Raw genomic sequence first — 14,087 nt, 5'->3', positions numbered from 1 at the left:
TGGTTCTGGAGGCTGGGAAGTCCAAGATTAGGGCACTGGCAGATTTGGTGTCTGGTGACGGCCCATTTTCTGATTCACTGATGGGCTTTCTAGCTGCATCCTCACATGGTGGAAGAAGCAAGGGCCTCTCAGGGGTCTGTTTTATAAGTGAACTAATCCCATTCGTGAGGCCTCAACCTTCATGATTTATCATAAAGGTGACTGGTGAATGACCAATCACCCCAAGGGCTCCACCTCTTAATAACTTTAGAGGTTAAGATTTCAACATGGATTTTGGAAGAACAAAAACATTCAACCATAGCATTTGTGCTTCTCATCTAAGCCTAAGCCACAGCCACTGGCTCAGGAATGGGCACATCACAAATACCTGAAAACCCTTTTGCATCCCACAAACATTCACTGTGTGATTGGCCTACACCAGGCACCCTGGGTTAGGGGGATGCAGAGAGGAGCAAGACCTGGCTGCACCCCTCAAGAGTCCTGGTCCAGGGAAAATGACTGATTCTCTGTCCACTTGGATTAGGAAGGATGACATTAGTCCTGTCTCATGGGTGCCCTAGGGAATTACTAACTAATTGGGGTCACAGTTAGTCAGAGATCCCCAGTTAATGACCAGGCGGTGCATCCTGAGTTGGCCTAGGAGCCCTGGGAGGTGGAGGATCATTTCTCTGGCTGCCCTGAACCTGAACTAAGCCATCACTCCTGCTTTAGCCAAGAAAGCCTGTTGTGGCACCCACAATGCCCTCACCTCTCTCCTCTCAGAGGCGGCATTGAGAAGCCCAGCTACTGTACACAGCATCTCCACCATCCTACCCTCTCGCATCCCAGTGCCTGGTAAACAGGACTCTGTGGGGAGCAAGCCCCCACCCCACCCCACTTCTACACACAGGAGCTTTGTCCCAGCTGCTGCTGCATAATACATGGGCGCAGGCCCGGACCAGCCTCGGGACCATCTTGGACAACAGGCCCGTCACTAAGAGGCTGTGAGGGGCACAGCCAGGACACAAAGCACTCCAGTCAGAGCTGAGAGGAGTGGATAAAGGGCCCGCTGCAGCCCTGGATCCAGCCCCTCCCCCAGCACACAAGGCAGGAATGGAAAGGAAGCCGCTTCCCCAGAGGGCTCCTGGGAGTCCTGAAATCCTCCCAGGCACTTTCCAGCACAGCCTCCAGACACATCCTTGACCGTGAGGGCTCAGGCGCTTTCCTCTCATAACCCTCTGAAGTCATTCAGGAGCTCTCCTTGTCTTAGTCCCTATGTCTCTTCTTTAAAATAGTTTATCCAGCAAGTTACTGACTTGGCAGGGTCTGGTATGCTCCTTTGTGTCTTAGTGGTGGTTTCTAATCTTGGCTGGCCCAGAGGCTCCTAATCTACCCATACCCATGCATCAGTGGGAAAACAATAAAGAAGAATAAGAGAGGGACATTATGAATCACCTCCCAGGTACTTCCTAAAAGAAGCTATGCACAATTTGATGTGATAATACGGCACCCTCCTTTTGCAAGATATTTAAATAGAACAAATCCACATGCAACTATCTCTATAGAAGCAGAATTGGGGACTTACATGTATAACTGATTTAACAGTAAAGGTCTGGATGATTTGTTTTTGAACCACTCTGATAACACATTAAGATGTGTTCACAAGTTCTCACTGGCACAGAGGCATATATTCTAGGGACCACTCCCAGAGATTCTGATTTGGGAGGTCTGTGTGAGAACCCAAGAAGCTGCATTTTAACAAGCACCCAAGAGATTCGAATGCAGGTGGTCCACTGATGACACCTTTAAGGCACGGTGGTGAATGAAAAATTACAGGCTTCAAATATACAAATAAGTACGACACACTGGTGGCTAACTGAACCCACAACAAACTAAATCTATAATAAGGAAGCTAAACTCACAGCAATTTATAATTGAAAAGCAAAAATAGCAGCAAATGGACTTTGGAGCTAAGATGACAATGAGAACAAAGTGTTCTTACTAAGACTTTCAGGAGTTTCAGCTATCTATACAGGTGCACACAATAGGAGCTTTGCCAAGGACTGCAAAGATGCCAGCCATCTTAGTAGAATACTGATTTCAAAGCCCTGAAAAACTCTAGCGATGTGCTAATTTAGGTTTAAAAATGACATGGTTTGATAACCCCTGTTTAATTCAGGAGGATATCTGTAAGCAGCTTTTGGTTGTATATTAAAATAAAAGTCTACGGCATTGTGCGTCATTGATTCTTAACAAGCCAAGGAAGTGCTTGCAATTCCAAATCTGTTCTCAATCCTTCAGGGAGAGCCTTGCCAGCCACCAGGGAACTGAAGACTGGTCCTTCAAGATGTGCCACATGGAAAGAAAGAAGGGAAGTCCTGACAGTTGAGATGGGTAAGAAATTAAGTTCAATCTATTTTGATGAACCTCAATTTGATAAGCCATTTTGATATGCTGCTACTACTGTCTCATGGATTTTTGGAGCCCTGAAGCTCCAGGTTTGAAGATCTGTTTTTTGCAGAAATTGTTCATTTCCCATTCTTCTATTCTGGATTCTGTTCTTCTATTCTCTCACACAGTAATAGTCTTAGTTTTTATCAGGGAAAAAGACTACATTTCCCAGGTGCCTCTGCAACCTAGTATGTGGTCACGTGATAAAGTGTTGGCCAATTGGATGTAAGCTGTAGTATAGTGTGGCAGCTCCCGGTCATCTATGAAGAAAGGGGGAGCCTTCCCCTTCCTTTCTTCCCCCTTTCCACAGGTAGAAACATGGACATGGTGGGGAGCCATCTTAGACGACAGAGCAACAAGACAAGGAACCTGGGACCCTAACAACTTGGAAAAGCTGAGCCACCTTCACAGCCCAGACGCTTACGTCCAGACTGTGATGGGAGAGAAAAATGAACTTCAATTTCGTTTATGCCATTTTGGGTCTTTATTAGAGCAGCCAAAACCATATCCTCACCAAAGCCCTGTTTTAAACTCCTATTTCTCGCTCTTCCATCACCCTCAGGATGGGAGGCAGGGAGAAGAACTTCTGACCCCTGATTTTGAAAGGAGCCACTTAAGATAAAAGCACACAAACTAAGACTAAAGGCTGCTTCCATTACATGCCTCTTCTGGAACTCTCGGGAAAAACAGAAAGCAGCAGGTTTCTCTGAAGGGCCATCAGGAGTTTTGGTGAAGTGAGAGAGGGGAGTCCAATGTCATGTTGAACCTGGCTGTACTGATTCCCTGTGCAGTCCCATGGGAGTGAATGGCTCTGATGTCCTGGACCTGGGAAAGGAATTCTAGAAAGTTGTTCCAGGCCCTAAGGAAAAATGAGCCACAAGGAGCAGGGGAGCTGGGGTTAGTTACAAACCAGATAATGTCACCTTTCTCTCCCCAAATGCTGGGAACTCGCAAGCTATAGATTTGCAGAGCTGGTGGAATCCTAAAGATCTTCCAGCCCCATTGCCTCATTTACAGAAGAGGAGACTGCGGCGTGAGGATCATGAGTTTCTTCATGTGAAGTCATGAGTTCAAGGCCGGTTAGAGAGCAAGTTATCATCAGCAGACCAAGGTGTGAACTCAGATTGCCTGGCCCCATCCAGTTCAGTACTCTTTCTAGACTTTGTGCTCCAACTGCTGAACAGCACATTTCCCAGGAACTCAAGAGTGTGAAAAATCTTACCAAACAACCTCCTCTCAACCCAACAGCTCTCAGTTTTCCTGCTTTACCCCAGACCTCAGAGCTCTCACTTCCACATCATCCATACCAGTATTCCAGGACTCCTCTGTAGTGCTGGACATTTCTCTTCTCTTTTTCTCTGTCTCTCCTTTCTCTGCCCCTTCTCACGCACACCTCCTCTCATACATAAATGCAGTCATTCACTACTGATTTGTCCTTATGACCATCATTTCAAAGTCTATACACAAAGAATGCCACAGAAAATAAGAGCTTAATAATTATAGTGCCCATCTCTATCCCTCCATATTCATATATTTACTTTTGGACCTTTTCAATGTGTACACGCATCTGCATCCAGAGCTTCTAAGATCCTCATTTGTTTTGTCTCATTCTATGTATTCCTGTGAATCTACCCCAATAAACAATGAGCAGTGTGGACACATTTCGTGTTCAGAGATGCTTCTTAAAAGTAGAAAGTTGAGGCCAGATGCAGTGGCTCATGCCTATAGTCTTAGCACTTTGGGCAGTGGAGGTGGGTGGATGGCTTGAGCCCAGGAGTTTGAGACCAGCCTGGGCAACATAGCAGGACCCAGTCTCTTTGAAAAATACAAAAATTAGTCAGCATAGTGGTGCACACCTGTAGTCCCAGCTACTTGGAAGGCTGAGGTGGGAGGATCACTTGAGCCTGGGAGGTTGAGGCTGCAGTGAGTCGAGATCATGCCACTGCACACCAGCCTGGGTGACAGAGTAAGATCTTGTCTCAAAAAAAAAAAAAAGGTAGAAAGTTGGAACCACCTAAAAGTCCAATATAAGAGGCTAATAAAATATGTTTATGTTCATATGATAAAATATAGGCATAAAAATCAGGCTTTTGAAGCACATTCCATATCTTATTAAATCTAATTCAATCAACTGTAGAACTGACTGTTATTTTACATTCATCTAGGAAAAAAAAAGTAGTAATTAACTGTGACTTGCTTTCAGTTGAAGATATATCCAATCAGAGATAAAAAATTTGAAATATTATAATCAGTAAAATACGGGATAAATAATACAATGGGGAAACGCTCCTGATACAATGTTGTAATATCAAAGGCAAAAGGTAGGAAATTGTCATATACGGTCATAGGGGAAAAAAACAAAGAAGTGAAAGGAAAACACCAAATGCAAAGGGTGGTATCTTGGGAGGGTAGGATAAAGTGTGATTTCAAAATTTCATCTTTACACTTTCCTGATTTTTCAAATTTTCCAGAATGAACATAGATCATTTTTATAATCTGAAATAGACACTGTTATTTTTTTTTAAATCTATAAAAACGGATACAACGGAACAAGAGAATCATGGAACATGTTACTCCAGACTCTGCATTCTTCTTTTCCATTATCTCCAACATGCGTGTACATATACAGAACTGGTTCCCACGAGTCATGCTCAGTGGCTCAGTGGTGAGGCGCATTGTCTCATGTTGATGAACCGAGGTTGGATTAGCTTAGTTGTTGTTCAGTACGTGAAATGTTTCCCAATTGTTTTGCTAACACAAACAAAGCTTTGTACAGAGTACTTCTTTTATTTTCCCCCGGGATTCTTTCCTCGACCGCTTCCAGGGTGTGGAATGGAAGGTGCTACCTGCCATCAGCGCTGGGTGTTAGTTCACATCTTTGTGAGTGGGAGTCAAGGGACAGAGTGGTGTCTAAGGTTCATTTCCACGCTGATGCTCTGTTCCTCTATGTGAATATTCTGGACTAGCCTGATGCCCTGTTGGCCTCCCAAACCCGCCTCACAGAAACGGAAATTATTTGGCTGGGCCTCAGAGCACCCTACTCTGCAAGGTGATAAGCCATTTTAATAAGTGAAATCAACACATCAATGCCTTGGGAGTAACATATACTCAGGTATAGAAGGCAGACGTAGGATCTAGTCTGGGACCAGGTTTCTACAAATTTAAATGCGCAGGATGCTGGAGGAGGGGCTTGGTGATGGAAGGATGGGAGAACAGGAGGGGATAGAGGATGTATGAGGGAGGGGATGTGAGCAAAAGAGCAAGGGGTCTGTTGTTCCTGGAACAAGGGGGTCTGGAGATCAGGGAGGAAGACAAGCCTGGGGCCAGGCAGCAAGGGGTCTTAGATGTTAAATTGGGGGGTAAACAGGGAAAGGATGCATGCAGGGCCCAAGCCAGCCCCCAGCCCTTCACTAGGCCTTGAGGCAAGCGCAGCACTTCAGGGCAGGGAGTGGTTCAACCATTTGCTTTGTAAATGAGGCGCTGGAGAACCTGTCTCCTCCTATGAAGTCCTAGCTCCTCTTCTGGGCTGCATCCATTGACTTTTAGTGAGGGCTGCTGACACTGGAACCAGAGGGCTGCAGGGTCCCTGAGGATAAGGCCCATTTCCCCAAGATCTCTGCGTCATTCAATGCCTACTACCTAAGAGGAGCTCAGTGATATTCACCTAGTTAATTCTGAATAACACATGGAATCATCGCCACATCCATTTTCTCTCTGTGCCTGAGTTTCTGGCCAGGTTTTATCAAGAGAAGGAGGGTGGGTAGAGGGGAGAGGCTGGTTGCACAATTACAGGGCCCCCTGGGGATGGGCTAGCTGGCCAATGTGGATGATTCATGCGGATTCCAGGTCAAGCTAGTGTACTGAACCAGACCGCTTCGTGCTCCCCTACCCCATCCCACCCTGCCCGCTGTCACAGTCAGAGACACGGCCCCAAAGGGCCATCCACAGGCTGCTGTACGGTGGAAAACAGCCCTCCAGTCCCCGGGCATGGGCTGACCCCAGCTCACCCCTGGGCAGCCAAAGCAACGGCTTTCCATCAGTAGCTTTTATGCCTTTGGTTAAGTCACAGGACGTCCTGGGAGAAGAATGGCAGTGAGGGAGCAGTGGGGAGGGGACAGCGGGCTAGGCCTGGCAGCAGAAGGAGCTGGGAGACCAGCAGCAAAGAGAGATGAAAACTCCATTTATGCCCTCAACTCCAAGGGAGATACGGATTTGGGAGGGAAGGCCCCTGCCCTGGAGCTCAGACATTTCCCTTCCTTTTCCTCTCCATCCAAGTCTAGGACAGAAGCTCATTTCCTCACACTTAGATGCTTGATGTGGACCACAAACCAATGCCCTGCCCCAAAGCCTGCACAGCCACAGCCCTCTTCTAAAATACAGGCCCTGCTGGGAGAAATAAGATGGTCACTAACAGCCTGGTGTGACTCAGTTCACCAGATCCTCTTCTTTGCTAGATAAGGCTCAGACAGGGAACAATGGGGGAGGATAAATTATCTTGACAGCAAATGTGTCCCTTTCAGGTGACCATCCCCTCCCCCTACAAGGCCCCATGCCCATGTTGCTCTTGTCACCTACAATCCTTTTCCCTCTGCCCATCTGCCTAACCCAAATCCCAACCGTCCCCGGAGGCCCAGTTCCAATGCTGCTCCTTCCTTCCTGGAACCCAGTGCACGGTACAGGCAGCCGGGAGCCCTGGCCTCAGCATTTCTCCAGGCACGTGGCTTCTAATTGCAAGTTGATTTCCTCTCTGCTGCACCTTGAGGATAGGGTCTGAGTCTGAGTGTTCATTCTCTTTCTCTCTTTCTCTCTCTCTCTTCCTAGTACCCAGTGGAGGTTTTGGTAAATACTTGTTGAATGGGTGGATGGAGGCTGAAATAGCAAACACAGTGGAAGGGAATGATGATGCTGATGATGACAGTGCGGAATTTCAAGTCCCCTCCTGGAGTCCCACAACTCTTCAAGCCTGAGAAAGGGCATTCGGGAGTCTGGGCAGGGGAGGGGCAGAGAACAAAGCCGTGAGGCTGCAACCATTCAGGATGCAGGAATGCTTGTTCATGGGGAGTTCCCTCCCTAGGAGAGGAGGAACTGGGAAGTAGAGGGGAGTATGTTCCCTGACCCACAGGTCTCTCATCATTCTCCAACAGATCCCTTCACTGCACAGAGCCAAGTCCTTGAAAAACAGAATGTCCCCCAACACACACACACTCACGCACTCGTGCACACTCACACTGAGCAATACCAGGAAACGGATGGGGGCTCCCTGGGGGAGAGAGCTGGGCTCCCGGCCAGCCAGTGGGTCAGCTTGGGCTGCCCGGCCTGGCCAGAAGAGTTGTCCTTCAGGCTGAAGTCCTCCAGGGGACCACAGTGTGGGGGAGGGAGAACCTGCCTTGCTGGCTTTTCTCCCAGGAGGCCTGGAAACTGTAACCACCAATGTTCAGGTCTGGGCTGGCCATGCGCAGCCAGCCACAGGAGGCCAAGCCCTGATCACATCACCCTGGGCCCCTGCCTAGCTCTTCACAAAGGAAGCGTCTGGGCCTGCAGTGGCTGTGCTCAGGCCCCCAGGTCTGGTTTGGGTTGCCTAAGTGCAAGGGAAGGAAACCTTGCTCCAGAGGTAGGTAGCAGAAAAAGTGGAATACGTTCTTTCACATTGGTGGCATTTCACTGGTGTGAAAGGACATAGCCCTCTGCAAAGCTGTGGTCTGGCAGCTGCAGCTGAGCCCATGTAGACCCCTCACTCCCACTCACTACCAAGGTCCTGTTTCATGAGGTGCTATGCTCAAGGGCATGTGATTTTTGACCAGAAGATGATAAAGGTCCTGGGGTCTTGTCTCATGGCATCTGTTCCCGGAGTCCTGGTCTGACCTCTCTTAGAGAGGAGTGAAAAAATGAGAGTTAAAGGGGCTTTTTTTTTTTTGAGATAGTGTCTCACTCTGTCACCCAGGCTGGAGTGCAGTAACACAATCTTAGCTCACTGCAACCTCAAATTTCTGAGCTCAAGCAATCCTCCCACCTCAGCCTCCCAAGTAGCTGGGACCACAAGCACACATCACCACATCAGGCTGATTTTTAAATTTTTTATAGAGATGGGTTCTCGCTATGTTGCCCAGGCTGGTCTCAAACTCCTGGCTTCAAGAGATCTTGCCACTCAGTCTCCTAAAGTGTTGGGATCACAGGCGTGAGCCACCACACCTGGCCCAAAGCTCTTCATAAAAAAAACTTTGAGGCAGGTTCCATGTCCTCTCCAGTGGAATCTGGGTGTGGAAGTGACCCTATGTGACTTCTGAGGCTAGGTCATAAGGGATCATACTTCTTCCTTGTTTGTTGGAACACTTGCTCCTGGAGCCCCAAGTCATCATGTAAAACATCTGACTACTCTGAGGCGGCCATGCCATGAGAAAGCTCAAGCCGTGTGGAGACACTATGTGTAGATGCTCCAGTCAACAGTCCCAGCCCAGTCCCGCCTTCAAGTCATCCCAGTCCAGGCACCAAACATGAGTGTGAAGACACTTCCAGATGATTCTGGTCCCTCAGATGTCACCCCTAGTCATTTAGGTCTTCCTAGCAGAGACCCCAGACATTGTGGAACAGAGACAAACTATCCCCTTTGTGCTTGGCCTACAAAATCCTTGAGGCCCCTTGCTAACCCCTCCACCTACTTCAAAAGTCCAATATCTATCTCAAGCCTGGTGAGCCAGGGAGAAAGCCAGGGGAGACTCAAGATGTTTGGAGAAGGCTCCTTCTTATAGTACTCTCCAGCTTTGCGGGTGAAGGCTCTGACCAGCTGGCTTGCCCCTTCCCTGGTTCCGAGTCAACCCACAGTAAACAGAGGATGTATTGAGCACCTACGAAGTACCTGCCCTGTGCCAACAGCTCCAAGGGTCCCGTAATGTCTTCCATGTCCCCCCCTCCATGCTCAAGAAACTCACCCTCTATCTGGGGCCATCAGAAGCTGACCAAACATAACTCCATGTTCAGTTATGCTGTGGATTTTTCTGTGCCTGTCCCAGTTTCAAATATTCTGCCCCACTCTACCCATGAGCTAGCAAAATATCCCCATCCTTTCAATGTTTCTGTATCCAAACTGTATTTTCGACACAGCCTCTTCCACTCAGAAGCAGCTCAAAAATGCTCTCAGGCCACATGCCAGAATTTGGGGCATGGAAAATGTTTACTTTAAGGAAAGCGCCTGAGCAACAACTGCACCATTCAGTGCAGCAGGACAGTACTTACGTGTGCTATAAGTCATGCTGCCCAGATGTAAGGCCTTATGCTGGGGACCACAGGGACCATCAGTGCAGTCCTAGATTCACTGGAATTATCCAGGGAGCTTGGAATAAATGCTGATGCCCAACCACAGCCCAGAGGCTGTGATTCACTGGCCTGGAGGGATCTCCTTCTTATAGTACTCTCTATGTACTATAAGACTCTAATATGTTTGCTTGGCTAAGCCCCACCACCCTAACTCCCTTTGCCTGAGGTCATTCATTTCTCAGGGCTTTAAACACCATCTACAAGCTGATGGCTCCAAAATTCCTACTACTGGTCTAGGCCTCTTTTTTGACCATTGGACCCTCCTTTTGGATTCTTGCAGTCACCTTTGACCTAACATGGTGGAACTAAACTACTGGTCTTCCCCCCACCCCAGTCTGCTTCTCTGCCACCATGACTTTCAGTAAACAAGGCTTCACCCAGCCAGCTGCTCACCCTCAAAACCCAAGAGCTGGCCAGGTGCCGTCGCTCACTGCTATAATCCCAGCACCTTGGGAGGTCGAGGTGGGCGGATCACAAGGTCAGAAGTTTGAGACCTGCCCGACCAACATGGTGAAACCCCATCTCTACTAAAAATACAAAAATTAGCTGGGTGTGGTGGTGGGCGCCTGTAATCTCAGCTACTCAGGAGGCTGAGGCAGGAGAATTGCTTGAACCCGAGAGGTGGAGGTTGCAGTGAGCTGAAATATTGCGCCACTGCATTCTAGCCCAGGCAACAGAACGAGACTATGTCTCAAAAAAACAAAAGCAAAAACAAAAACAAAAAAACCCCAAGAGCCCTCTGTGACTCCTCCCAGCCCACTTCTAGGTCCTGTCCATTCTCCCTTCACTTTCCAGTCTCGAAGCATCTGTACTTTCCAAATAATTTTTACACAGTTATAATCATGATATGCGTAAAACTTTATGTCCCACCTTTTTCACTTAGCAAAAATATTTTCCAACATTGCTATATCATTTTGGTATTATAATTTTTAATGGCTGCAGAATATTCCATTCAATCAAAGATTCCTAATTTACTCAGCCAGTCTCATACCGTTAGGCCTTTATTTTGCTCCCAATGTTTCATTGTTATAAATAATGGCGTGATGAGCATCTTGATGCATACAGCTTTTCCCCGCCTTTGGATTATTTCCTTTGGACAGGTTCCCAGAAGCGGGATTACTAGGTCACAGGATATGGACATTTTTATGGCTTGTGGTTCCTGTTGCCAAATTGCTCTCCAAAAGGGTGATACCACTTTATGTGTCTTTGATAATGGTTTATACAACTTTGGACAACACTGCCATAGGACCCAGGGCAGTGCTAAGCAGCTGGGAGACTGAAGTTTTTCTTTTCAAAACTTCTCTTTTTTTTTTCTTTTTTGAGACAGAGTCTTGCTCTGTTGCCCAGGCTGGAGCAGAGTGGCATGATCTCAGCTCACCACAACCTCTGCCTCCCAGGTTCAAGCGACTCTCCTGTCTCAGTCTCCTGAGTAGCTGGGATTACAGGTATGTGCCACCATGCCCAGCTAATTTTTGTATTTTTAGTAGAGACAGGGTTTCACTATGTTGGCCAGATTGGTCTTGAACTCCTGACCTCGCGATCAGCCCGCCCTGGCCTCCCAAAGTGCTGGAATTATAAGCGTGAGCCACCGTGCCCGGCCTCAAAGCTTCTTAACAGCTTGCTTAATTTTCTCCTAATTATTAAAGTAAAAAATGCACAATCTAGAAAGGCAAAAAGAAAAGTATAACCATATTAACAAAAGCACCCATAATCCCACCTTTCCATAGGTTCTCAGAAGGTGTGATTTCTGATTGTTGGAATGCTGGGATGAGGGATTGGGGCTGAATTTACACAGAAGGGTGGTTTTTTTTTTTTTTTTAAATCACAACTTATACATAGAGAGGACTCCAGCCTTTCCAGAGTGGTCCACTGGGGAGGACACGCACATATTCTAGCCATGCTATTGAGATCAAATCACCTTTAAAAACAAAAACAAACAAACAAACAAACAAAAAAAAACCACCTTTTAAAATTTCCTGGTATGAAATTCTGCTTAGGACTGGCAAGGCATTCTTAGGGCTATCCTCAGTGATGGCAATCTTCGCCCTTGTTAATAGGGTCCTGTCAGCCATAATCCCAAATCATTCAGGAACACACTTGTTCTGCTCATGGTGGGAAAGGCGGTTTGGGGGTGGGGGCTGACCATGAAGAATGGAACCAATTTCCTGATGGTAGAAGCTGCTACTGAGAGCTGCTCTCAGAAAGGTCCCAAAACTCTGAGCAATGCTGGAGCCCTGGAGTACGCGTCAAGGGAAGGGGGCGCCCAGAGTGACAATACTGACAAGCAAAGAATAACAAGAGAATAAGAATGACAAGGGGCAGCTCATGCCTGTGGAGTGCTGACTGTGTGCCGGGCTCTGTGCCAAATGCTTTCTGTATGTGAAATACACTCAGTGCTCACAACACTTCTATGGGGTAAGAATTTGGACTCCAGCAGTCTGACTCCACAGCCTGGGCTCCTATGCTGAACCTCCTGGTGCACATGTCCTAGTATGAGCCTCTGAAGGAGACCAGATGTCCTTCTGAATTCTACAACGTGGCATGTTCTGTCTTGAGCTCCAAACTCAGATCCACCATCCCCTATGTATTAGACTGCTCAGGCTGCCCTAACAGAATGCCATAGGCTGGGGGCTTAAACAACAGATATTTATTCCTCACAGTTCTGGAGGCTGGAAGTCCAACATCAAGGTCCAGCAGGGTTGGTTTCTGGTGAGGCCTCTCTTACTGGTTTGCAGACGGCTGTCTTCTTGCTGTGTCCTCTGTGCACATGTGGAGAGACAGCGAGCTCTCTGGTGTCTCTTTTCTTATAAGGACATCAGTCCTACTGGGCCAGAGCTCTGCCTTTATGACCTCATTTACCCTGGATTATGTCCTTAAAGGCCCTGTCTCCAAACACACTGGAGGTTAGGGCTTCAATATATGAATTAGGGGGATACAATTCAGCCCACAGCACCATGTCACCCCAACTCTGCCCTAAACACATGGACTCCCTGACATCTGCTGATGACATTGCACTGTTGCTGCAGTTTGTCCTCCACGAAGGCTCTTCTGTCTCATGCCTCACACTAGTATTATCAGTAAGTGTGTTTTTTTAAGATAATAATTATTTGGAGGTTACAGGCCAACTTTCACTCATCTGTGCATACCCTCTCATCCATCCACTCATTCATTCATTCAGTTCATTTATTTGTTTGACAACACAGTCATCCAGCAACTAGTTTAGTAAGCACCTGCTGCAATCATGCACTGTGTTAGCCCTGGGACTTCCATGGTGCATAAGACACAGCAGACAATTCTGCATCCTAATTCCAAACAACCTACCCACTTGTCTCTCCATCTGTCTTACTCTCTCACCCCAGGCAACCAATCTCTCTCACCTCCTATCCTAACAGACCCTTGGCAGATCCCTCCTTGAGCAGGGGGCTCTTTGACACCTTCCTGCTCAGGGGAAACAGATGGTGTTAAGCCAATGTGGAAGCTGTTTCTAGGCAAGGGATTGCAAAGCTGTGTGTCCACCCCTTGCCCCAAGAAAACAAAATTATACATATCCCAACAAGGGAAACACGTGTACTTGCAAGATTTGTACAGGCAGTCCCTCTTTGCCCAGGAAATAGGCTTGCTTCCATGAGACGTTTTTATTAGAAAACAGAAAGGAATTGCTTCTTAGTGTTCTCAGGAAGAAAGTGGGTGTTGCACGTTGCACAGAACCTCCTTCACTGAAGTAGAGAACTATGAAACCAGCAGTCACACCTCACATCTATTGTCTCTACCTCAAGAGGGGCAATAAAAGGAAGGGAAACCCCAAAGCAGGCAGAGCTATGGGGCTCCCACCAGCCAGGCTGATCAGAGCCCTGGAGGTTACAGAACTGTGGAGGTTACAGCTGGATCCTGTTTTAACAGAGTACACGATAGGGAGAGGCGGTTAAAGACACAGTAAGAGCGCTTTTTGCTCATCTCTCTCTTAGTGACCTAAAATTTCCATATCAAAGTGAATTACAACATGTAGGTAAAACGTGTGTGTGTGTATATGTGTGTGTGTGTGAGATCAGCCCCTAATTTGGGCAGGACCAAATATCTCAATCATGGCAAAACCCTTCCTGTCTCTCAGTTCTTCCCTTCCACAGCACCAAGAGTGTCTTTAAAAAAATTATTTCTACTAATCAAAAAAATACATGTCAGAGTGGTCTCTTAAAACATAAACCTAGTTGTCGTTCCCCCGAATAAAGCCAGTCAACACTTCCCTCCACCCCCACTTCAGGACCAAGTCCATGGTCCTTGCAAATGGGATTATGATGGCTCCTGTGATTTGAATGTGTCTCCACCAGAACTCAGATGGTGCCAATGGG

General features: G+C 47.3%; 1 protein-coding gene across 2 annotated transcripts in view; it reads right to left on the bottom strand.

Annotated features, from left to right (window-relative positions):
- The window catches only part of CORO2B (coronin 2B), a 213,989-nt gene that overhangs the window by 113,936 nt on the left and 85,966 nt on the right, over positions 1-14,087 (bottom strand). The window lies entirely within an intron of this gene.

The sequence above is a fragment of the Theropithecus gelada genome, chromosome 7a (assembly GCF_003255815.1).
Source record: "Theropithecus gelada isolate Dixy chromosome 7a, Tgel_1.0, whole genome shotgun sequence".
NCBI lineage: Eukaryota > Metazoa > Chordata > Mammalia > Primates > Cercopithecidae > Theropithecus > Theropithecus gelada.
Note: the sequence above shows the minus strand (reverse complement) of the source record. Positions and strands in the feature narration are given on the sequence as shown.